The sequence below is a fragment of the Palaemon carinicauda genome, unplaced genomic scaffold, assembly GCF_036898095.1.
Source record: "Palaemon carinicauda isolate YSFRI2023 unplaced genomic scaffold, ASM3689809v2 scaffold790, whole genome shotgun sequence".
Lineage (NCBI taxonomy): Eukaryota > Metazoa > Arthropoda > Malacostraca > Decapoda > Palaemonidae > Palaemon > Palaemon carinicauda.
The window spans coordinates 31,824-55,000 of record NW_027172083.1 but is presented as its reverse complement, the minus strand read 5'-3'; the positions used below and the strand labels follow the sequence as shown (position 1 = coordinate 55,000).

The following is a 23,177-nucleotide window of genomic DNA, read 5'->3' as shown; positions in this document are numbered from 1 at the left end:
TGACGTAGGAGTGTATCAGACGTTTTCCAAGATATTTTGGACCATCTCCCACCCCCTTTATGATATGTTCTCATCTATAGAGAAATTCCAGCTGTACAAAATATAATGTCTGTAGATCCTCTTATATTGAGGTCTATTTCAAGATGTGATATGCAGGGCCATTCTTTTCCTATTGTAGTCTATAGTTCACTTTATATATGTAGCATTTTTTTTAAGCCTTGCAAGACAAAGAAAGTGTAGCCTGAATTTTCGGTTGTGACATTATTGACTCTACCAGGTAACTAAATTGCTTAGTTTTGTATGTTGGTGTAGTAGGATCGAGTTTGTTCTGTCTGTTTATTAAAAGAGGATTTTCATTGTCCTTGATTTTAGTAAGATTTCGTATAGGTCATAGAAAATGGCCCCATGGTTTTACTTACAAAAAATGAATTTTCCTCTTTGAGCGAAGTTGTCGTACGAATGAAGATGCGTTATCTTAATTGTTACGTTATTTTGTATATTATGCTTATTCTAATATGTAAAAGAAGCCTCTCTCTCTCTCTCTCTCTCTCTCTCTCTCTCTCTCTCTCTCTCTCTCTCTCTCTCTCTCTCTCTAATGTGTTCACGTTAATATCTCCCAGTGCAGTGAGTTTGGCACTATTTTAACTGCTCAAAATGTATTTTGTGGAGGTTTTGGTCAGAAAACTTTATCCGATTTTGAGTTTTTTCTGTTTTTAAGATTTTAATGTTGTAAGCAGCAGAGGTTTAATAGGTAATATTTAAATGTGATATATTATAGGTTTTTCATTTCTAAAATTTCTATCAACAAGATTTAATATATCTTTTATCTCATAGATTTATTACGGCATAATCCGTAGGACTTAAGCCGATTCCTTGGGCCTGTAAATGTATTTTTCGCTTTTGTTTTTTGGCGAGTAGAAGTGGACATGTTGCAATGAGCTTATTGAAAAATCGCTTAATAATATCTATTCCTCCTATGTTAACTTGCTTGATAATTTTCCCCTATTTTTATTATTATTCCATGACTTGGAAAATTTCTTTTGTAGTTTTTCATAGTTCAAGTTCACTTCTCCCTATTTTTGGCATTGTTGGGTAACATTAAGGAGACTGAAATCTTTGTATTGAGGTCTGCTTTATATAGTTTTTGTGTGGCTTAGTTTTTGTGAGGCTTAGTTTTTGTGAGATTCTGGGAAAGTTTTTTTTTCAATTGAATCCTGATGAAAATGTTTATCAGCAGTTAGTTTTGGCATACGAAGCTGTTTTGACGAGTTTATTAATTTGATTCTTAATAATGTAATGCTTGATTTGTATACGTTATAATGCACAGGAAGGAAAATAGACATTTTGTTTATATTATCCATTATATGCAGGACGACTTTTTTTTATATTGTATTAATGGTAATTCGTAATAAAAAAAAATACAATGGACACAAGTAAAGTTCTTGAAAAACACTGGCAGACCTCACACGAGTGTTCTCTTAACTACCTGTTTCCTCAGGGACTTACAATCCATGACTGACTACATTCTTTCTGACCAAACCTCCGCCCCCCTCCCCCCTACCCCTTTCATCTTGTCCAAAAACTGGTCCACTCTGGAATTCCTGCCGGTTCCCTGACACGAAAATCTAATTAGTCATAGAAGTCAAAGCGTTTGGGTACACAGACCAATACATTTCTCTGAAATAAATACCAGTGTACATGTATATTATTTTACTTTACAATATTACAAATATGTTTAGGTACATTTAATTCTGTTATAATCAAATTTGTCTCGATTTTAGGAACTCTCTCCATTTACCAGCCCATTTTATTTTTAATCATATTTAGTGTTGAGGTTTATTTTTCCAAGAGTTTTGTGGTTATTCATAGTTTTGTAGTTATATACTTTTCTACTTTGAAAGTTTGTAGTTACACATTTTTCCAATTTGAAAGTTTGTAGTTAATTATTTGCCACACACTTTTCTACTCTGAAAATTTGCAGTTACTTTTCTACTTTTAAAATTTGCAGTTACTTTTCTACTATTGACATTTTTGGTAACATTTTTTTTCATATTTCTTAATACCACCAGTTTCGTTTGTATTTTTCTAACACAATGGAGAAATTTATGGGTTAAATAAAACCAAATGTTTAAAAAAACCATATAAAGTTTTCTCAAGTCATTTTTTAGTTATAATTTATTGATAAAGTTCGTCGTGTTATAAGAAAATCTAAAATTTTCCATATTAGTTTTAGAACAACTTTGATTACACTGCCAGTAAGGTTACAAAACACAATAAACCATTTCAATTAATATATTTATCGATTTCTTTGCAGTTTTAAATGTGAATAGAAATAGATATCCCTTCATACAGATTTTGGTTACAATGTGAATAAAGCAAAACCAATTATAAAATACTCATACAACTCAAATGAATATTAATCTACTGTCAGTTCACAATCGAGTATTTTTAACAGTCAAATCTAGATGTATTTAGGTATAACAATAGGATACCCTGATCACAAATTAACACCCAAACACTCCTTAAGGTTACTGGCAAGTTCCGCGCAGGATTCCTTTTCTGCTGCTTGTCTCTCTCTTGTCCCCTTCTAGCTTGAACTGACCTCTTCCCTCGAACTACCTTTTGGCGAAACAGAAAACTAGTCCAAACCAGGATTTCTGCCGGCTGTCTGTCAAAATATATAATTAGCATTTTATATTAGTCGATTATTTTATGTATTCACAGCAAAATACTAGATGGCTGTGACTCCAGTTTATGCATACATTTTACTAAACGAAATGTCATGTATGTTTAGACTTTGATACTGAAAATCGAAGGCCTTTCAAGCATTTAATGTAGAATCTCTCTCTCTCTCTCTCTCTCTCTCTCTCTCTCTCTCTCTCTCTCTCTGTTGGTTTTAGTTATGAACTACTTTTACAGAATCACTACTGCTATTGGGGATACAAAAATTACTGCTGTCATTGGAACTCAGCGGTGTACTGTAGGCATTGGTTACAGATCTTTGCACTGTTATTATTATTATTATTATTATTATTATTATTATTATTATTATTATTATTATTATTACTAGCTGAGCTAAAACCCTAGTTGGAAAAGCAAGATGCTATAAGCACATGTGCTTCAACAGGGAAACACAGTCCAGTGAGGAAAGGAAATAAGGAAATAAATAAACGATATGAGAAGTATTGAACAATTGAAATTAAATTTCTTTAAAAACAATAACAACATTAAAACAGATATTTCATATATAAAGCATAGAAAGACTTGTCAGACTTTTCAACATAAAAACATTCGCTACAAGTTTGAACTTTTGAATCTTTGGCAGGTGTGTACTGAATATCACCCTTGGATCTCTCTCTCTCTCTCTCTCTCTCTCTCTCTCTCTCTCTCTCTCTCTCAGGGAATCCTGTCTTTACAATGATGGTTTGTGCCTTGTCATTTATCATCTCGATTTTGTATCGTGATATTTATCAAGATGGCCACTTGTTATTGGTAATTGTAGCCACGCTTACGATACTCCTGTATTGTTTCAATGTGAACTCTTGTAATTATCATGGGATTTCTGTTAGCTCAAAGTGAATGCCTTCACTACCTAGCATTCAAAGCCTTTTGGTATTAGCGCCTCAAACAATGCACGGATTTCCTAAGAAAGGTTAATCGAGTGAACCATATTCTTTGACTTACCTCTCAGGATGACCCTGTGTATCTCAATCCTTACGTTCTGTTTATGAAATTTCACACAGTCTTCGATTCCGGTACCTTAAAAAACACAATTTTAATGCTGGTATACTTTTGGATGGTAGTTATATGCGAATTTTGTTCCTTTATTGTTGTTGGGATTCGAAACAATTGTTTATTCATTATTTTTTTTTATTAGAATCATATAGGCGATGGGCATTTTGAATTAATAATCCCTCATGTCAGTCAATCTGGATTGGCAAGGCTAATTAATTCTGTTCATTTTGAGGGCAGGGTAATTCGATGTTGATTTCAAAGGCTGTGGTAATTTTAAGTTTTTTTAGGGCAGGGTCATTAATATGATTTTGACAGTAGGGTCATTATAGGTTATGATTTTATATAGGGATAGGAACGTACTCTCTTCAAACTGCTTAGCTCTTTGTAGTATGTCTGAAAAGTTGCTTTTCTTGTTTTTGAAATTACGAATATAAAATAACTTACTTATTGGTAATGTTTGACAGTAGTTTGGAAGGGGAATCTCTCTCTCTCTCTCTCTCTCTCTCTCTCTCTCTCTCTCTCTCTCTCTCTCTCTCTGATCCAAATAGGTTTTTTTACTTTCTATCCCTCCATTTAAAAATAGGTTTTTCATTCTCTCAAGCGTTTTTTCTCAAGAAGCAATTTGAAAACTTGACAATTTCCCTCAAAAAGCAGTATGTTTATTGCCATATTTGTTTGTATTAGTCTCTCTCTAGGTCCAATATTTTGTTGCCCCCTCTCTCTTCATGTCCAATGTCTTTTCATTTCACCTCTATATTCATATCCATATTTTGTTCTCTCCTCTCTGCACTCTTCTAAGTCCCTTATCTAAATTTATTTTCTTAATGCCAGTATTTTTTTCTTTCATTTAAGTCAAAATTTATATGTTGATCTTCCATTGATTCTCATTCTTTTTATGTTTTATTGTTGGTTTTTTGTATATGGTAATTTGTCCCTTCTTCAATTTCAACGATAATACCATTTTTTCTCTTTCACAATTGTTTTATATCTAGTTTAATGAAATAATTGTTTGACTAAAAGCTCTCAGAATTTGACATACTGATCAGGGTTTAATTTTATGGAAATAATTGACTGAAAGCTCTCAGAATTTGACATACTGATGAGGGTTAATTTTATGGAAATAATTGACTCAAAGCTCTCAGAATTTGACATACTGATGAGGGTTAATTTTATGGAAATAATTGACTCAAAGCTCTCAGAATTTGACATACTGATGAGGGTTAATTTTATGGAAATAATTGACTCAAAGCTCTCAGAATTTGACATACTGATGAGGGTTAATTTTATGGAAATAATTGACTGAAAGCTCTCAGAATTTGACATACTGATGAGGGTTAATTTTATGGAAATAATTGACTCAAAGCTCTCAGAATGACATACTTATCAGGGGTTAATTTAAGGAAATAATTGTTTGACTCAAAGCTCTCAGAATTTACTTTACTGATCATGTTATATTGTCTGAGAGTTAGCGTTAAACTTTTTGCTTAGTTTTATTTCGTATACAAAATATATAAGTAAATAATTATAGCCACGAAAAGGAAAATGAAGACTTGATTGGTTAGTACTCAAGTCCAAATGAGTGACATGGACGGACTTGAGTCCGTCGATATCACCAATTTGGACTTGGGTACAACTCCTATCAAAGTCTTTCATTTCTCATTTTGTAGCTATGGTCATGACGTGTCAGTGAATTCAACGGAGAAAGAAGGGATATTTTGTCTAGTCTCTAGTCAAATTTCATCAGTCAGGAATTGTTTCATGTAAAACATGTTACACATGAAATATACGACAATACTAATTCAGATTTTATTATTCACAGGAATGAGCTTCGATAGCAGAGTGTGCGCTAGTCCTGTGAGCCATCAAGAGGAGAGCGCCAGTTCTGTGAGCCCACAAGAGGAGAGAGTGGCAGTCCTGTGAGGCATCAAGAGGAGAGAGTGGCAGTCCTGTGAGCCATCAAGAGGTGAGAGTGGCAGTACTGTGAGCCCACAAGAGGAGAGAGTGGCAGTCCTGTGAGCCCACAAGAGGAGAGAGTGGCAGTCCTGTGAGCCCACAAGAGGAGAGAGTGGCAGTCCTGTGAGCCCACAAGAGGAGAGAGTGGCAGTCCTGTGAGCCATCAAGAGGAGAGAGTGGCAGTCATGTGAGCCATCAAGAGGAGCGCCGCCCCCCTTCCCATATAAAAAAAGTCAGCCGGTAATCCAGGGCTTTATTATAACGCAGTTTCTGGACACTTCGTAAACGATTTGAATATTTATGAATTTTAATTTTTTTTTTTTTTTTTGGTGCTTAGGCCGATTTGTGGCAGTGAAGTTTTCCATTATGTATAAATGGCCTGTCAACTTTTGTGTATTTCATTGTTAAAGTCCTGCTTTTAAGTCATATTTTTTTTATTTCCGTGTTTGAAGTGTTGCCTTGAATAATTTCACTTGCCCTAAATCTTTTGGGTTATTCAATTTTGCCTGACAACTCTGTATTCCCATGTTCAAGTTTTTTTTTTTCAGTAAGAAAAATAAAAGAAAAATGAAAAACCAAAACATGTCTCATTTCAAAACCACAAATTACAAAAAAGGGGTGTATTCAAAGAAGGTTCACAGGATTATTTTATTTGAAGGTTTCTCACAGATACAACATAAAAATGGTGTTAAGAGTTCCATGAGCAGTCAATTTTAGCCTCTCGAGTTGCCTTTAGCTATTCCATGAGCAGTCAATTTTAGCCTCTCGAGTTGCCTTTAGCTAATTTGCTTTCCATTTTTTAAAGATGGATTTGCAGACCTTTTAGTACCAGGGACAAACCGCGACCGGGTCCCCCCCTCACTGGTGGTCTAGGGCTGGTTCCAGACTCCTCCAGTACCGGCCGGAGGAAGGGGCAATGCGTGTGTACCCCAATCTGCTGCTGGAAGCGCCAGGATTTCAGCCATTTCTGGAAAGTTATACATGTACTTGAAACATAGAAAATGGTAATTCGCCAAAGGAAACTGGAAACATAGAAAATGGTAATTAGCCAAATGGACTGGAATAGTTATACATGCATTTTTACTTGAAGCATATAAAATGAGATTCCTAATTATTAGCCAAGTGAAACTGATAAATTACTTGTTGCTAAACAAAGATGAACACGAAATTTTAGATCAATTGAATTATGTAAGATGATGTAATAGTTTGGCAAAGTAAAAAATTCATTGTGCAGTATAGGAATAAAATATCCAAATATGACAAAATTCATGAATAAAAAATATTGAGATTTTATACTTATTAGAGAATAAAGAAACACAATTGTTTATGCTTTAAATAACGAGACAACAAGCCTATTACACATGAATGTGATGAATAGAATGTAAATGAAAAATCCATGATTCATGCGAAAAACGTTTATGGTGTGACTGAACGACGATGTGCAAAATATGGTACTGAAAATAGTAACAGTTTTACTGCATTTGGAATGGAATATAAATTGCCAATTAAAATTTCTATATGAATATTAACTACAGTCTATAATGGAAAAAGTAAGGTCTTATACTGTATCTCACTTGTGATACTATAGATGTATTTATGTGGTTATTATCATCATTACTTGCTAAGCTACAACCCTAGCAGGATGCTATAAGCCTAAGGGCTCCAGCACAGAAAAGCCCAGTGACGAAAGGAAACAAGAAAAAAATAGAATATCTTAAGAACGGTAACATTTGTATAAACTATAAAAAAAAACTAACAAAACAAGAGGAAGAGAAATAAGATAGAATAGTGTGCCAGAGTGTACTTATATTTAGGGTGAAGTCGGTGGTAAATGTTTCAGAAGAATTTAAGATTATTATTAGTTGTATCTAGAACTGTGTCAATTTCTATTTACTACAAAAATGGACGAAGTAATGTTGAAGTTACCTGAAATGCAAGGATGGTGCCTGGAAATGAAACGAAGGAAGAACACTAATTGGATGATGCTGTGAATAGAGAAGAATGGAGGGAAGGTGAATTAGAGTTTTAATATATTTGTAGGTGATCGACCTCTGCAAACAGGTGATTGAAAAGGGAAAGGTTGCATGTTGGTCATTTGAGAAACTTGAGTCTGAAGGAACGTATGTTTTAGAGTAACTTTGGTCAGAATGGTTGTGATTGAAAAGGGAAAGGTTGAATGTTGGTCATATGAGAAACTTGAGTCTGAAGGAACGTATGTTTTAGAGTAACTTTGGTCAAAATGGCTGTGATTGAAAAGGGAAAGGTTGAATGGTGGTCATGTGAGAAACTTGAGTCTGAAGGAACGTATGTTTTAGAGTAACTTTGGTCAGAATGGTTGTGATTGAAAAGGGAAAGGTTGAATGGTGTTCATGTGAGAAACTTGAGTCTGAAGGAACGTATGTTTTAAGAGTAACTTTGGTCAAAATGGCTGTGATTGAAAAGGGAAAGGTTGAATGGTGGTCATGTGAGAAACTTGAGACTGAAGGAACGTATGTTTTAGAGTAACTTTGGTCAAAATGGTTGTGATTGAAAAGGGGAAGGTTGAATGTTGGTCATATGAGAAACTTGAGTCTGAAGGAACGTATGTTTTAGAGTAACTTTGGTCAGAATGGTTGTGATTGAAAAGGGAAAGGTTGAATGTTGGTCATATGAGAAACTTGAGTCTGAAGGAACGTATGTTTTAGAGTAACTTTGGTCAAAATGGTTGTGATTGAAAAGGGGAAGGTTGAATGTTGGTCATATGAGAAACTTGAGTCTGAAGGAACGTATGTTTTAGAGTAACTTTGGTCAAAATGGTTGTGATTGAAAAGGGGAAGGTTGAATGTTGGTCATATGAGAAACTTGAGTCTGAAGGAACGTATGTTTTAGAGTAACTTTGGTCAGAATGGTTGTGATTGAAAAGGGGAAGGTTGAATGTTGGTCATATGAGAAACTTGAGTCTGAAGGAACGTATGTTTTAGAGTAACTTTGGTCAGAATGGTTGTGATTGAAAAAGGAAAGGTTGAATGTTGGTCATATGAGAAACTTGAGTCTGAAGGAACGTATGTTTTAGAGTAACTTTGGTCAGAATGGTTGTGATTGAAAAGGGAAAGGTTGAATGGTGGTCATGTGAGAAACTTGAGTCTGAAGGAACGTATGTTTTAGAGTAACTTTGGTCAGAATGGTTGTGATTGAAAAGGGAAAGGTTGAATGGTGGTCATGTGAGAAACTTGAGTCTGAAGGAACGTATGTTTTAGAGTAACTTTGGTCAGAATGGTTGTGATTGAAAAGGGAAAGGTTGAATGGTGGTCATGTGAGAAACTTGAGTCTGAAGGAACGTATGTTTTAGAGTAACTTTGGTCAGAATGGTTGTGATTGAAAAGGGAAAGGTTGAATGGTGGTCATGTGAGAAACTTGAGTCTGAAGGAACGTATGTTTTAGAGTAACTTTGGTCAGAATGGTTGTGATTGAAAAGGGAAAGGTTGAATGGTGGTCATGTGAGAAACTTGAGTCTGAAGGAACGTATGTTTTAGAGTAACTTTGGTCAGAATGGTTGTGATTGAAAAGGGAAAGGTTGAATGGTGGTCATGTGAGAAACTTGAGTCTGAAGGAACGTATGTTTTAGAGTAACTTTGGTCAGAATGGTTGTGATTGAAAAGGGAAAGGTTGAATGGTGTTCATGTGAGAAACTTGAGTCTGAAGGAACGTATGTTTTAAGAGTAACTTTGGTCAAAATGGCTGTGATTGAAAAGGGAAAGGTTGAATGGTGGTCATGTGAGAAACTTGAGACTGAAGGAACGTATGTTTTAGAGTAACTTTGGTCAAAATGGTTGTGATTGAAAAGGGAAAGGTTGAATGTTGGTCATATGAGAAACTTGAGTCTGAAGGAACGTATGTTTTAGAGTAACTTTGGTCAGAATGGTTGTGATTGAAAAGGGAAAGGTTGAATGTTGGTCATATGAGAAACTTGAGTCTGAAGGAACGTATGTTTTAGAGTAACTTTGGTCAAAATGGTTGTGATTGAAAAGGGGAAGGTTGAATGTTGGTCATATGAGAAACTTGAGTCTGAAGGAACGTATGTTTTAGAGTAACTTTGGTCAGAATGGTTGTGATTGAAAAGGGGAAGGTTGAATGTTGGTCATATGAGAAACTTGAGTCTGAAGGAACGTATGTTTTAGAGTAACTTTGGTCAGAATGGTTGTGATTGAAAAGGGGAAGGTTGAATGTTGGTCATATGAGAAACTTGAGTCTGAAGGAACGTATGTTTTAGAGTAACGTTGGTCAGAATGGTTGTGATTGAAAAGGGAAAGGTTGAATGTTGGTCATATGAGAAACTTGAGTCTGAAGGAACGTATGTTTTAGAGTAACTTTGGTCAGAATGGTTGTGATTGAAAAGGGAAAGGTTGAATGGTGTTCATGTGAGAAACTTGAGTCTGAAGGAACGTATGTTTTAAGAGTAACTTTGGTCAAAATGGCTGTGATTGAAAAGGGAAAGGTTGAATGGTGGTCATGTGAGAAACTTGAGATTGAAGGAACGTATGTTTTAGAGTAACTTTGGTCAAAATGGTTGTGATTGAAAAGGGGAAGGTTGAATGTTGGTCATATGAGAAACTTGAGTCTGAAGGAACGTATGTTTTAGAGTAACTTTGGTCAGAATGGTTGTGATTGAAAAGGGAAAGGTTGAATGGTGGTCATATGAGAAACTTGAGTCTGAAGGAACGTATGTTTTAGAGTAACTTTGGTCAGAATGGTTGTGATTGAAAAGGGAAAGGTTGAATGGTGGTCATGTGAGAAACTTGAGTCTGAAGGAACGTATGTTTTAAGAGTAACTTTGGTCAAAATGGCTGTGATTGAAAAGGGAAAGGTTGAATGGTGGTCATGTGAGAAACTTGAGTCTGAAGGAACGTATGTTTTAGAGTAACTTTGGTCAGAATGGTTGTGATTGAAAAGGGAAAGGTTGAATGGTGGTCATGTGAGAAACTTGAGTCTGAAGGAACGTATGTTTTAAGAGTAACTTTGGTCAAAATGGCTGTGATTGAAAAGGGAAAGGTTGAATGGTGGTCATGTGAGAAACTTGAGACTGAAGGAACGTATGTTTTAGAGTAACTTTGGACAGAATGGTTGTGATTGAAAAGGGAAAGGTTGAATGGTGGTCATGTGAGAAACTTGAGTCTGAAGGAACGTATGTTTTAAGAGTAACTTTGGTCAAAATGGCTGTGATTGAAAAGGGAAAGGTTGAATGGTGGTCATGTGAGAAACTTGAGACTGAAGGAACGTATGTTTTAGAGTAACTTTGGTCAGAATGGTTGTGATTGAAAAGGGAAAGGTTGAATGGTGGTCATGTGAGAAACTTGAGTCTGAAGGAACGTATGTTTTAGAGTAACTTTGGTCAGAATGGTTGTAATTGAAAAGGGAAAGGTTGAATGGTGTTCATGTGAGAAACTTGAGTCTGAAGGAACATCTGTTTCAAAGTCACTTTGGTCAGAATGGTTGTGATTGAAAAGGGAAAAGGTTGAATGGTGATCATGTGAGAAACTCGAATCTGAAGGAACGTCCGTTTCAAAGTGACTCTGGTCAGAATGGCTGCGATTGAAAGGGGAAAGGTTGAATGGTGGTCATGTGAAAACTCGAATCTGAAGGAACGTCCGTTTCAAAGTGACTCTGGTCAGAATGGCTGCGATTGAAAGGGGAAAGGTTGAATGGTGGTCATGTGAGAAACTCGAATCTGAAGGAACGTCCGTTTCAAAGTGACTCTGGTCCGAATGGCTGCGATTGAAAGGGGAAAGGTTGAATGGTGGTCATGTGAGAAACTCGAATCTGAAGGAACGTCCGTTTCAAAGTGACTCTGGTCCGAATGGCTGCGATTGAAAGGGGAAAGGTTGAATGGTGGTCATGTGAGAAACTCGAATCTGAAGGAACGTCCGTTTCAAAGTGACTCTGGTCCGAATGGCTGCGATTGAAAGGGGAAAGGTTGAATGGTGGTCATGTGAGAAACTCGAATCTGAAGGAACGTCCGTTTCAAAGTGACTCTGGTCCGAATGGCTGCGATTGAAAGGGGAAAGGTTGAATGGTGGTCATGTGAGAAACTCGAATCTGAAGGAACGTCCGTTTCAAAGTGACTCTGGTCCGAATGGCTGCGATTGAAAGGGGGAAGGTTGAATGGTGGTCATGTGAGAAACTCGAATCTGAAGGAACGTCCGTTTCAAAGTGACTCTGGTCCGAATGGCTGCGATTGAAAGGGGGAAGGTTGAATGGTGGTCATGTGAGAAACTCGAATCTGAAGGAACGTCCGTTTCAAAGTGACTCTGGTCCGAATGGCTGCGATTGAAAGGGGGAAGGTTGAATGGTGGTCATGTGAGAAACTCGAATCTGAAGGAACGTCCGTTTCAAAGTGACTCTGGTCCGAATGGCTGCGATTGAAAGGGGGAAGGTTGAATGGTGGTCATGTGAGAAACTCGAATCTGAAGGAACGTCCGTTTCAAAGTGACTCTGGTCAGAATGGCTGCGATTGAAAGGGGGAAGGTTGAATGGTGGTCATGTGAGAAACTCGAATCTGAAGGAACGTCCGTTTCAAAGTGACTCTGGTCAGAATGGCTGCGATTGAAAGGGGGAAGGTTGAATGGTGGTCATGTGAGAAACTCGAATCTGAAGGAACGTCCGTTTCAAAGTGACTCTGGTCAGAATGGCTGCGATTGAAAGGGGGAAGGTTGAATGGTGGTCATGTGAGAAACTCGAATCTGAAGGAACGTCCGTTTCAAAGTGACTCTGGTCAGAATGGCTGCGATTGAAAGGGGGAAGGTTGAATGGTGGTCATGTGAGAAACTCGAATCTGAAGGAACGTCCGTTTCAAAGTGACTCTGGTCAGAATGGCTGCGATTGAAAGGGGGAAGGTTGAATGGTGGTCATGTGAGAAACTCGAATCTGAAGGAACGTCCGTTTCAAAGTGACTCTGGTCCGAATGGCTGCGATTGAAAGGGGGAAGGTTGAATGGTGGTCATGTGAGAAACTCGAATCTGAAGGAACGTCCGTTTCAAAGTGACTCTGGTCCGAATGGCTGCGATTGAAAGGGGGAAGGTTGAATGGTGGTCATGTGAGAAACTCGAATCTGAAGGAACGTCCGTTTCAAAGTGACTCTGGTCAGAATGGCTGCGATTGAAAGGGGAAAGGTTGAATGGTGGTCATGTGAGAAACTCGAATCTGAAGGAACGTCCGTTTCAAAGTGACTCTGGTCAGAATGGCTGCGATTGAAAGGGGAAAGGTTGAATGGTGGTCATGTGAGAAACTCGAATCTGAAGGAACGTCCGTTTCAAAGTGACTCTGGTCAGAATGGCTGCGATTGAAAGGGGAAAGGTTGAATGGTGGTCATGTGAGAAACTCGAATCTGAAGGAACGTCCGTTTCAAAGTGACTCTGGTCAGAATGGCTGCGATTGAAAGGGGAAAGGTTGAATGGTGGTCATGTGAGAAACTCGAATCTGAAGGAACGTCCGTTTCAAAGTGACTCTGGTCAGAATGGCTGCGATTGAAAGGGGAAAGGTTGAATGGTGGTCATGTGAGAAACTCGAATCTGAAGGAACGTCCGTTTCAAAGTGACTCTGGTCAGAATGGCTGCGATTGAAAGGGGAAAGGTTGAATGGTGGTCATGTGAGAAACTCGAATCTGAAGGAACGTCCGTTTCAAAGTGACTCTGGTCAGAATGGCTGCGATTGAAAGGGGAAAGGTTGAATGGTGGTCATGTGAGAAACTCGAATCTGAAGGAACGTCCGTTTCAAAGTGACTCTGGTCAGAATGGCTGCGATTGAAAGGGGAAAGGTTGAATGGTGGTCATGTGAGAAACTCGAATCTGAAGGAACGTCCGTTTCAAAGTGACTCTGGTCCGAATGGCTGCGATTGAAAGGGGAAAGGTTGAATGGTGGTCATGTGAGAAACTCGAATCTGAAGGAACGTCCGTTTCAAAGTGACTCTGGTCCGAATGGCTGCGATTGAAAGGGGAAAGGTTGAATGGTGGTCATGTGAGAAACTCGAATCTGAAGGAACGTCCGTTTCAAAGTGACTCTGGTCCGAATGGCTGCGATTGAAAGGGGAAAGGTTGAATGGTGGTCATGTGAGAAACTCGAATCTGAAGGAACGTCCGTTTCAAAGTGACTCTGGTCCGAATGGCTGCGATTGAAAGGGGAAAGGTTGAATGGTGGTCATGTGAGAAACTCGAATCTGAAGGAACGTCCGTTTCAAAGTGACTCTGGTCAGAATGGCTGCGATTGAAAGGGGAAAGGTTGAATGGTGGTCATGTGAGAAACTCGAATCTGAAGGAACGTCCGTTTCAAAGTGACTCTGGTCAGAATGGCTGCGATTGAAAGGGGAAAGGTTGAATGGTGGTCATGTGAGAAACTCGAATCTGAAGGAACGTCCGTTTCAAAGTGACTCTGGTCAGAATGGCTGCGATTGAAAGGGGAAAGGTTGAATGGTGGTCATGTGAGAAACTCGAATCTGAAGGAACGTCCGTTTCAAAGTGACTCTGGTCAGAATGGCTGCGATTGAAAGGGGAAAGGTTGAATGGTGGTCATGTGAGAAACTCGAATCTGAAGGAACGTCCGTTTCAAAGTGACTCTGGTCAGAATGGCTGCGATTGAAAGGGGAAAGGTTGAATGGAGGTCATGTGAGAAACTCGAATCTGAAGGAACGTCCGTTTCAAAGTGACTCTGGTCAGAATGGCTGCGATTGAAAGGGGAAAGGTTGAATGGAGGTCATGTGAGAAACTCGAATCTGAAGGAACGTCCGTTTCAAAGTGACTCTGGTCAGAATGGCTGCGATTGAAAGGGGAAAGGTTGAATGGTGGTCATGTGAGAAACTCGAATCTGAAGGAACGTCCGTTTCAAAGTGACTCTGGTCAGAATGGCTGCGATTGAAAGGGGAAAGGTTGAATGGTGGTCATGTGAGAAACTCGAATCTGAAGGAACGTCCGTTTCAAAGTGACTCTGGTCAGAATGGCTGCGATTGAAAGGGGAAAGGTTGAATGGTGGTCATGTGAGAAACTCGAATCTGAAGGAACGTCCGTTTCAAAGTGACTCTGGTCAGAATGGCTGCGATTGAAAGGGGAAAGGTTGAATGGTGGTCATGTGAGAAACTCGAATCTGAAGGAACGTCCGTTTCAAAGTGACTCTGGTCAGAATGGCTGCGATTGAAAGGGGAAAGGTTGAATGGTGGTCATGTGAGAAACTCGAATCTGAAGGAACGTCCGTTTCAAAGTGACTCTGGTCAGAATGGCTGCGATTGAAAGGGGAAAGGTTGAATGGTGGTCATGTGAGAAACTCGAATCTGAAGGAACGTCCGTTTCAAAGTGACCCTGGTCAGAATGGCTGCGATTGAAAGGGGAAAGGTTGAATGGTGGTCATGTGAGAAACTCGAATCTGAAGGAACGTCCGTTTCAAAGTGACCCTGGTCAGAATGGCTGCGATTGAAAGGGGAAAGGTTGAATGGTGGTCATGTGAGAAACTCGAATCTGAAGGAACGTCCGTTTCAAAGTGACCCTGGTCAGAATGGCTGCGATTGAAAGGGGAAAGGTTGAATGGTGGTCATGTGAGAAACTCGAATCTGAAGGAACGTCCGTTTCAAAGTGACCCTGGTCAGAATGGCTGCGATTGAAAGGGGAAAGGTTGAATGGTGGTCATGTGAGAAACTCGAATCTGAAGGAACGTCCGTTTCAAAGTGACCCTGGTCAGAATGGCTGCGATTGACAGGGGAAAGGTTGAATGGTGGTCATGTGAGAAACTCGAATCTGAAGGAACGTCCGTTTCAAAGTGACCCTGGTCCGAATGGCTGCGATTGACAGGGGAAAGGTTGATTGGTGGTCATGTGAGAAACTCGAATCTGAAGGAACGTCCGTTTCAAAGTGACCCTGGTCCGAATGGCTGCGATTGAAAGGGGAAAGGTTGATTGGTGGTCATGTGAGAAACTCGAAACTGAAGGAACGTCCGTTCCAAAGTGACCCTGGTCCGAATGGCTGCGATTGAAAGGGGAAAGGTTGATTGGTGGTCATGTGAGAAACTCGAATCTGAAGGAACGTCCGTTTCAAAGTGACCCTGGTCCGAATGGCTGCGATTGAAAGGGGAAAGGTTGATTGGTGGTCATGTGAGAAACTCGAATCTGAAGGAACGTCCGTTTCAAAGTGACCCTGGTCCGAATGGCTGCGATTGAAAGGGGAAAGGTTGATTGGTGGTCATGTGAGAAACTCGAATCTCTCTGGTCCGAATGGCTGCGATTGAAAGGGGAAAGGTTGAATGGTGGTCATGTGAGAAACTCGAATCTGAAGGAACGTCCGTTTCAAAGTGACTCTGGTCCGAATGGCTGCGATTGAAAGGGGAAAGGTTGAATGGTGGTCATGTGAGAAACTCGAATCTGAAGGAACATCCGTTTCAAAGTAACTCTGGTCAGAATGGCTGCGATTGAAAGGGGAAAGGTTGAATGGTGGTCATGTGAGAAACTCGAATCTGAAGGAACATCCGTTTCAAAGTAACTCTGGTCAGAATGGCTGTGTTTGAAAAGGGAAAGGTTGAATGGTGGTCATGTGAGAAACTCGAATCTGAAGGAACATCCGTTTCAAAGTAACTCTGGTCAGAATGGCTGTGATTGAAAAGGGAAAGGTTGAATGTTGGTCATGTGAGAAACTCGAATATGAAGGAACATCCGTTTCAAAGTAACTCTGGTCAGAATGGCTGTGATTGAAAAGGGAAAGGTTGAATGGTGGTCATGTGAGAAACTTGAATCTGAAATCTGAAGGAACATCCGTTTCAAAGTAACTCTGGTCAGAATGGCTGTGTTTGAAAAGGGAAAGGTTGAATGTTGTTCATGTGAGAAACTTAAATCTGAAGGAACATCCGTTTCAAAGTAACTCTGGTCAGAATGGCTGTGTTTGAAAAGGGAAAGGTTGAATGTTGTTCATGTGAGAAACTTAAATCTGAAGGAACATCCGTTTCAAAGTAACTCTGGTCAGAATGGCTGTGTTTGAAAAGGGAAAGGTTGAATGGTGGTCATGTGAGAAACTTGAATCTGAAGGAACATCCGTTTCAAAGTAACTCTGGTCAGAATGGCTGTGTTTGAAAAGGGAAAGGTTGAATGTTGTTCATGTGAGAAACTTAAATCTGAAGGAACATCCGTTTCAAAGTAACTCTGGTCAGAATGGCTGTGATTGAAAAGGGAAAGGTTGAATGTTGTTCATGTGAGAAACTTAAATCTGAAGGAACATCCGTTTCAAAGTAACTCTGGTCAGAATGGCTGTGTTTGAAAAGGGAAAGGTTGAATGTTGTTCATGTGAGAAACTTAAATCTGAAGGAACATCCGTTTCAAAGTAACTCTGGTCAGAATGGCTGCGTTTGAAAAGGGAAAGGTTGAATGTTGTTCATGTGAGAAACTTAAATCTGAAGGAACATCCGTTTCAAAGTAACTCTGGTCAGAATGGCTGTGATTGAAAAGGGAAAGGTTGAATGTTGGCCATGTGAGAAACTTTGGTGAAGGAAAGTATGTTTTAAGAGTAACTTTGGTCAGAATGGTTGTGATTGAAAAGGGAAAGGTTGAATGTTGGTCATGTGAGAAACTTATGTTTTAAAGTAACTTGGTCAGAATGGCTGTGTTTGAAAAGGGAAAGGATGAATGTTGGCCATGTGAGAAACTTAAATCTGAAGGAACGTCTGTTTTAAAGTAACTTTGGTCAGAATGGTTAAGTTCCTTGCAAGAAAGTGATTTAAAAAAGAGAACTAAATGAAGTCGGTTGCTTGATTGAAGAGAATAAATGCTTAATGAATGCAGTATGTAAAGGTGATAAGGATCAATCACTGGTGAGAGATGAATGCAGACATAGGGAAAATTGCAGAAGAATGTGAAGAATAAGAGTGTTATGATTCATGTGGAAGAATGGAATGACAGAAAAGGAAATAAAATAAGGAGTCAGATTCTCCTGAGAGAGAGAGAGAGAGAGAGAGAGAGAGAGAGAGAGAGAGAGAGAGAGAGAGAGGGGGGGGAGGTTATTAAACTAGGAAGTGTATGAAAACATATTTTAAAGGAAATTCAAGTAGAGTTTAGAATGGAAGATGAAGCAAGACTGAAAGGAATGTCTGGCATAGCATTACATAGGGGTTATTTATATACTTTGTAGTACTGTCTGTATTAAGTTCATTTGTTCAAGGTTAATGAGTGCATGTAGATAGTGCATTGAATAAAACTTGGTACTGTAATGTATAATGCTTATTTGACTCTAGTCCTTGTAGCTCTAAGGAACTGTAAAGGAAATTTGTTTATAATAAACTAAAAGTTAAAGTACATGAATAACACTAACAGAGCATACAACATAAGGGAAAGGACAACGTGACCAGGTAACAGATAGATAGGCATTGAGAAGCTAGACTTTAACAAGCTTGCTTCAGTATATCGCCAGATATAGCAAGAATTATTTGGGGGGAAAATGTTGGAGTCTATTAGTGATAGGCTCTGGGTCACGTGCTGTTAAGGGAGGTCACAAGTTGATATTTGAAACTATTGATTGATTGATTGATTTTAGGTTTTCTGGCATCCTGAAATGACAGTAATATATATTTATTACTATTATTATTATTATTATTATTATTATCATTATTACTTGCTAAGCTACAACCATAGTTGGAAAAGCAGGATGCTATAAGGCCAGGGGTTCCAACAGGGAAAATAGCCCAGTGAGGAAAAGAAAAAAGGAAAAATTAAATGTTTTAAGAAAAGTAAACACATTAAAACAATCATTTCCTATATATTCTAAACTATAAAAAAAGAAGAGAAATACGATAGAATAGTGTACCTGAGTGTACCCTCAAGCAAGAGAACTCTAACCCAAGACAGTGGAAGACCATGGTACAGAGGCTATGGCACTAACCAAGACTAGAGAACAATGGTTTGATTTGAGAGTGTCCTTTTTCTAGAAGAGCTACTTACCATGGCTAAAAGGTTTAAACAAATGAAAGCAGACATCAAGACTATTTCAGATGAATTTGATAAAAAGACCATGTATAGGAGAACCAATAATTCATGTGAAAGAATGGAGAAACAGAGGTAAGTGTGAATCATTTCGTGTTTGTAAATTCTTGTATGAGACCAAAAATCTTCTGTGAGATTAAAGGAAACAGTGAATGAGAAAGTCTAAGATATGATCGTGGAATTATAAGGAAATGGAAAAAAAATGTTACTGAATTTGGAGTGCAATATAGAAAAAAGAGAAAAGTGTCAAGTAACATAGATAAATATGTTGATTCCAAAATGAAAGGAGACAATGTAAGGTCTTGTATAATATCACATGAGAGAGAGATACAGTATTTGTTAATTATGTGGTTTAGTGTACGATAGAGACAGAGGTAAAGGTAGCATTAGTAATATGTCAATTTGCAAGAGCATAAAAAATATTTGTGTACGAGTTATATACCGTTTAATTAACAACGCTGGATAGAGTATATAGTGCTTGATAAAGGTCCCTATATTTTGAAAGTAATGCAAAAATAGGGCAGCCCTGATAATGAGTTAAGATACTTATTAAATTAGCATGTCGAGCAATTAGATGGACAGACTCCCTTATACATATTTAGAGTGAAGACAATGGTAGGTGTTTCGAAAGTATGAGAAAAATACTAGAAGTTTATCAAGAACTGGGTTAATTACCTTTTATCTCAAAAGAGTTCTCTTGCTTGAGGGTACACTCTGGCACACTATTTAATTTCTTTTCCTCTTATTTTGTTATTTTTTATAGTTTATATAGAAAATATCTATTTTAATGTTGTTACTGTTCTTGAAAGATTTTATTGTCCCTTGTTTACTTTCCTCACTGAGCTATTTTCTCTGTTGGGCCCACAAGGGCTTATAGCATCCTGCTTTTCCAACTAGGGTTGTAGCTTAATAATAATAATAATAATAATAATAATAATAATAATAATAATAATAATTGCCATAGTACCAATATTGAGATAGGCTGCAAGTGTGAGATACTACACATGAAGAAAACCGGTGATGTGAAGTACGTTTGGATGGTAAAAAATGGATCTATTCCTATAAGCATTGCAAGAAAAGAGATGGTAGAATTACTGCAAGAGTAACAAATAGATTGTAAAATAGTTTCTTGATAGGTACTGGTGCAGAGATTTCCTGGGGCTACCTTAGCTAGAGAATGTGTCAATTAGATGGACAGACTCCCTTATACATATTTAGAGTGAAGACAATGGTAGGTGTTTCGAAAGTATGAGAAAAATACTAGAAGTTTATCAAGAACTGGGTTAATTACCTTTTATCTCAAAAGAGTTCTCTTGCTTGAGGGTACACTCTGGCACACTATTTAATTTCTTTTCCTCTTATTTTGTTATTTTTTATAGTTTATATAGAAAATATCTATTTTAATGTTGTTACTGTTCTTGAAAGATTTTATTGTCCCTTGTTTACTTTCCTCACTGAGCTATTTTCTCTGTTGGGCCCACAAGGGCTTATAGCATCCTGCTTTTCCAACTAGGGTTGTAGCTTAATAATAATAATAATAATAATAATAATAATAATAATAATAATAATAATTGCCATAGTACCAATATTGAGATAGGCTGCAAGTGTGAGATACTACACATGAAGAAAACCGGTGATGTGAAGTACGTTTGGATGGTAAAAAATGGATCTATTCCTATAAGCATTGCAAGAAAAGAGATGGTAGAATTACTGCAAGAGTAACAAATAGATTGTAAAATAGTTTCTTGATAGGTACTGGTGCAGAGATTTCCTGGGGCTACCTTAGCTAGAGAATGTGTCAAGTGGTCAAAGAACTGGACAGACATATTTCACTTTAGGGAGAAAGGAAGTGGACATTGAACATAATGTGAATACACGTGAATAAATGAGAGTAAGTGTTCCAATGTCTAATGTTTGAAGTAGGAGAGTGTGTTCAGATAATAATTTATAAGGACTGGTTGAGTGTTTGCAAAGAAAAAATAGTCTGGAAGCCCATAAATTGGGTCAAGTTCCTCTTACTTGAGGATACACTCGGGCACTATATTCTATCCAATTTCTCTTTCTCTTGTTTTGTTTTGTTAAAATTTTTATAGTTTATATTGGAAATATTTATTTTATTGTTGTTACTGTTCGTAAAGTATTTTATTTTTCCCTGTTTCCTCTCCTCACTGGGCTATTTTCCCTGTTGGGGCCCCTGGGCTTATCGTATCCTGCTTTTCCAACTAGGTTTGTAGGTTAGCAAGAAGTAATAATAATAATAATAATAATAATAATAATAATAATAATAATAATAATAATAATAATAATAATAATAATAATAGAATGTGATCTTGTAAACAAAACAGTGTAGGCAGTTAGGTAAAAGAAGAAACAGCCAATGAATGGAAGAACTCTCCTTAGGAATAAATACTTGATAATGGACGCAATCGATAAACGAAAGAAAAGCAGACCGCCATACAATTGCAGACGAGTTGAGAAATAAGAAGTCGAATGTTTCAGGATGATGATTGGAATGACAGACATAGTAACATTAAGAATATTATATTTGAGCTTGTAGTGAGGGTAAGATTCGTCCATGCTGACATGCTGAGAGAGAGAGAGAGAGAGAGAGAGAGAGAGAGAGAGAGAGAGAGAGAGAGAGAGAGAGAGAGATACAAATAATGTACGGTATGTGGTAGATGAAGAAATATCGGATGAAGTGTGGAATAAATTCTGAAACATTGTCAAGTAGAGTTTGGAATGGAAGATAAACTAAGATTAAGGAGAAGGCCTTGTATCGTATAACATAGGTGCTATGTGTCCTAGTTACGTGGTTTGATATACAGTGTCTGTATTAAGTTGATTTGTGCAAGGTTAATGAGTGCATGTGTATAGTTCATTGAATAGAGTTTGGTACTGTAGTGTATAGCCTTTTGGGCATTGTAACTCATAAGAAAGGCAAAGAAAAAGTAGTTTTTGTAATGAATTAACTAAAAGAAAATTACCTAAATAAGAAGCAAAGTTACATACATACATATACCAATGTACTTCCCCTAATTCAACATGACATTCAACCTCGCACCACTTTCCCTTCTCATACATCTCATAACCTTACTCTTACCCACATTAACTCTCAACTTCCTTCTCTCACACACTCTTCCAAATTCTGTCACTAATCGGCCAAGCTACTCTTCCTCCGTCTGCAACCAGTACAGTATCATTCACAAACAACAACTGATTTACCTCCCATTCATGGTCACTCGATTCTACCAGTTTCAATCCTAGTCCAAGCACTCAAGCATTCACCTCTCTCACCACTCCATCAACATACAAGTTAAACAACCACGGTGACATCACACATCCCTGTCTCAGTCCCACTCTTACCGGAAACCAATCACTCACTTCATTTCCTATTCTAACACATGCTTTACTACCTTTGTAGAAACTTTTCACTGCTTGCAACAACCTTCCACCAACTCCATATAACCTCATCACATTCCACATTGCTTCCCTATCAACTGTTATCATATGCTTTCTCCAGATCCATAAACGCAGCATACACCTTACCGTTTGCTAAATATTTCTCGCATATCTGCCTAACTGTAAAAATCTGATTCATACAACCCCTACCTCTTCTTTTCCCACCACACTCAACAAACTAATACCCCATGAATTACAACACTCATGCACATCTCCCTTACCCTTATATAGTGGTACAATACATGCACAAACCCAATCTACTGGTACCATTGACAACACAAAACACATATTAAACAATCTCACCAACCATTCAAGTACAGTCACACCACCTTCCTTCATCATCTCAGCTCTCACACCATCCATACCAGATGCTTTTCCTACTCTCGTTTCATCTAGTAATCTCACTTCCCCTCTCTCTCTCCCATTCTCATCTCCCATCACTGGCACCTCAACACCTGCAACAGCAATTATATCTGCCTCCCTATTATCCTCAACATTCAGTAAACTTTCAAAATATTCCGCCCACTTTTTCCTTGCCTCCTCTCCTTTTAACAACCTTCCATTTCCATCTTTCACTGTCTCTTCGATTCTTGAACCAGCCTTCCTTACACCCTTCACTTCTTTCCAAAACTACTTCTTATTCTCTTCATATGAATGACCCAATCCCTGACCCCACCTCAGGTCAGCTGCCCTCTTTGCCTCACTTACCTTGCGCTTCACTTCCACATTTTTCTCTCTATATCTTTCATACTTCTCTACACTATTACTCTGCAGCCATTCTTCAAAAGCCCTCTTTTTCTCTTCCACTTTTACCTTCACTCCTTCATTCCACCATTCACTGCCCTTCCTCATGCTGCCTCCAACAAACTTCTTGCCACACACATCACTTGCAATTCCAACAACATTTTCTTTTACTAACTTCCACACCTCCTCTAAATAATAATAATAATAATAATAATAATAATAATAATAATAATAATAATAATAATAATAATAATAATAATAATAATAATAATAATAATAATAATGTAGAAATGAGAAGGGACAAAGTACTAAG

At 38.0% G+C, this 23,177-nt stretch overlaps 2 long non-coding RNA genes across 2 annotated transcripts in view; one reads left to right on the top strand and one right to left on the bottom strand.

The window, feature by feature from the left end:
• The window catches only part of LOC137637491 (uncharacterized), an 11,379-nt gene extending 5,762 nt beyond the window's left edge, over positions 1-5,617 (top strand). Inside the window, exon 3 of the long non-coding RNA XR_011043667.1 lies at positions 5,555-5,617. This is a non-coding gene — a long non-coding RNA (uncharacterized lncRNA). The remainder of the gene's footprint in view (positions 1-5,554) is intronic.
• Positions 5,618-6,388: 771 nt separating this feature from the next.
• LOC137637490 (uncharacterized) overlaps positions 6,389-23,177 on the bottom strand; it is a 45,135-nt gene continuing 28,346 nt past the window's right edge. The window contains exon 4 of the long non-coding RNA XR_011043666.1: positions 6,389-6,655. This is a non-coding gene — a long non-coding RNA (uncharacterized lncRNA). The remainder of the gene's footprint in view (positions 6,656-23,177) is intronic.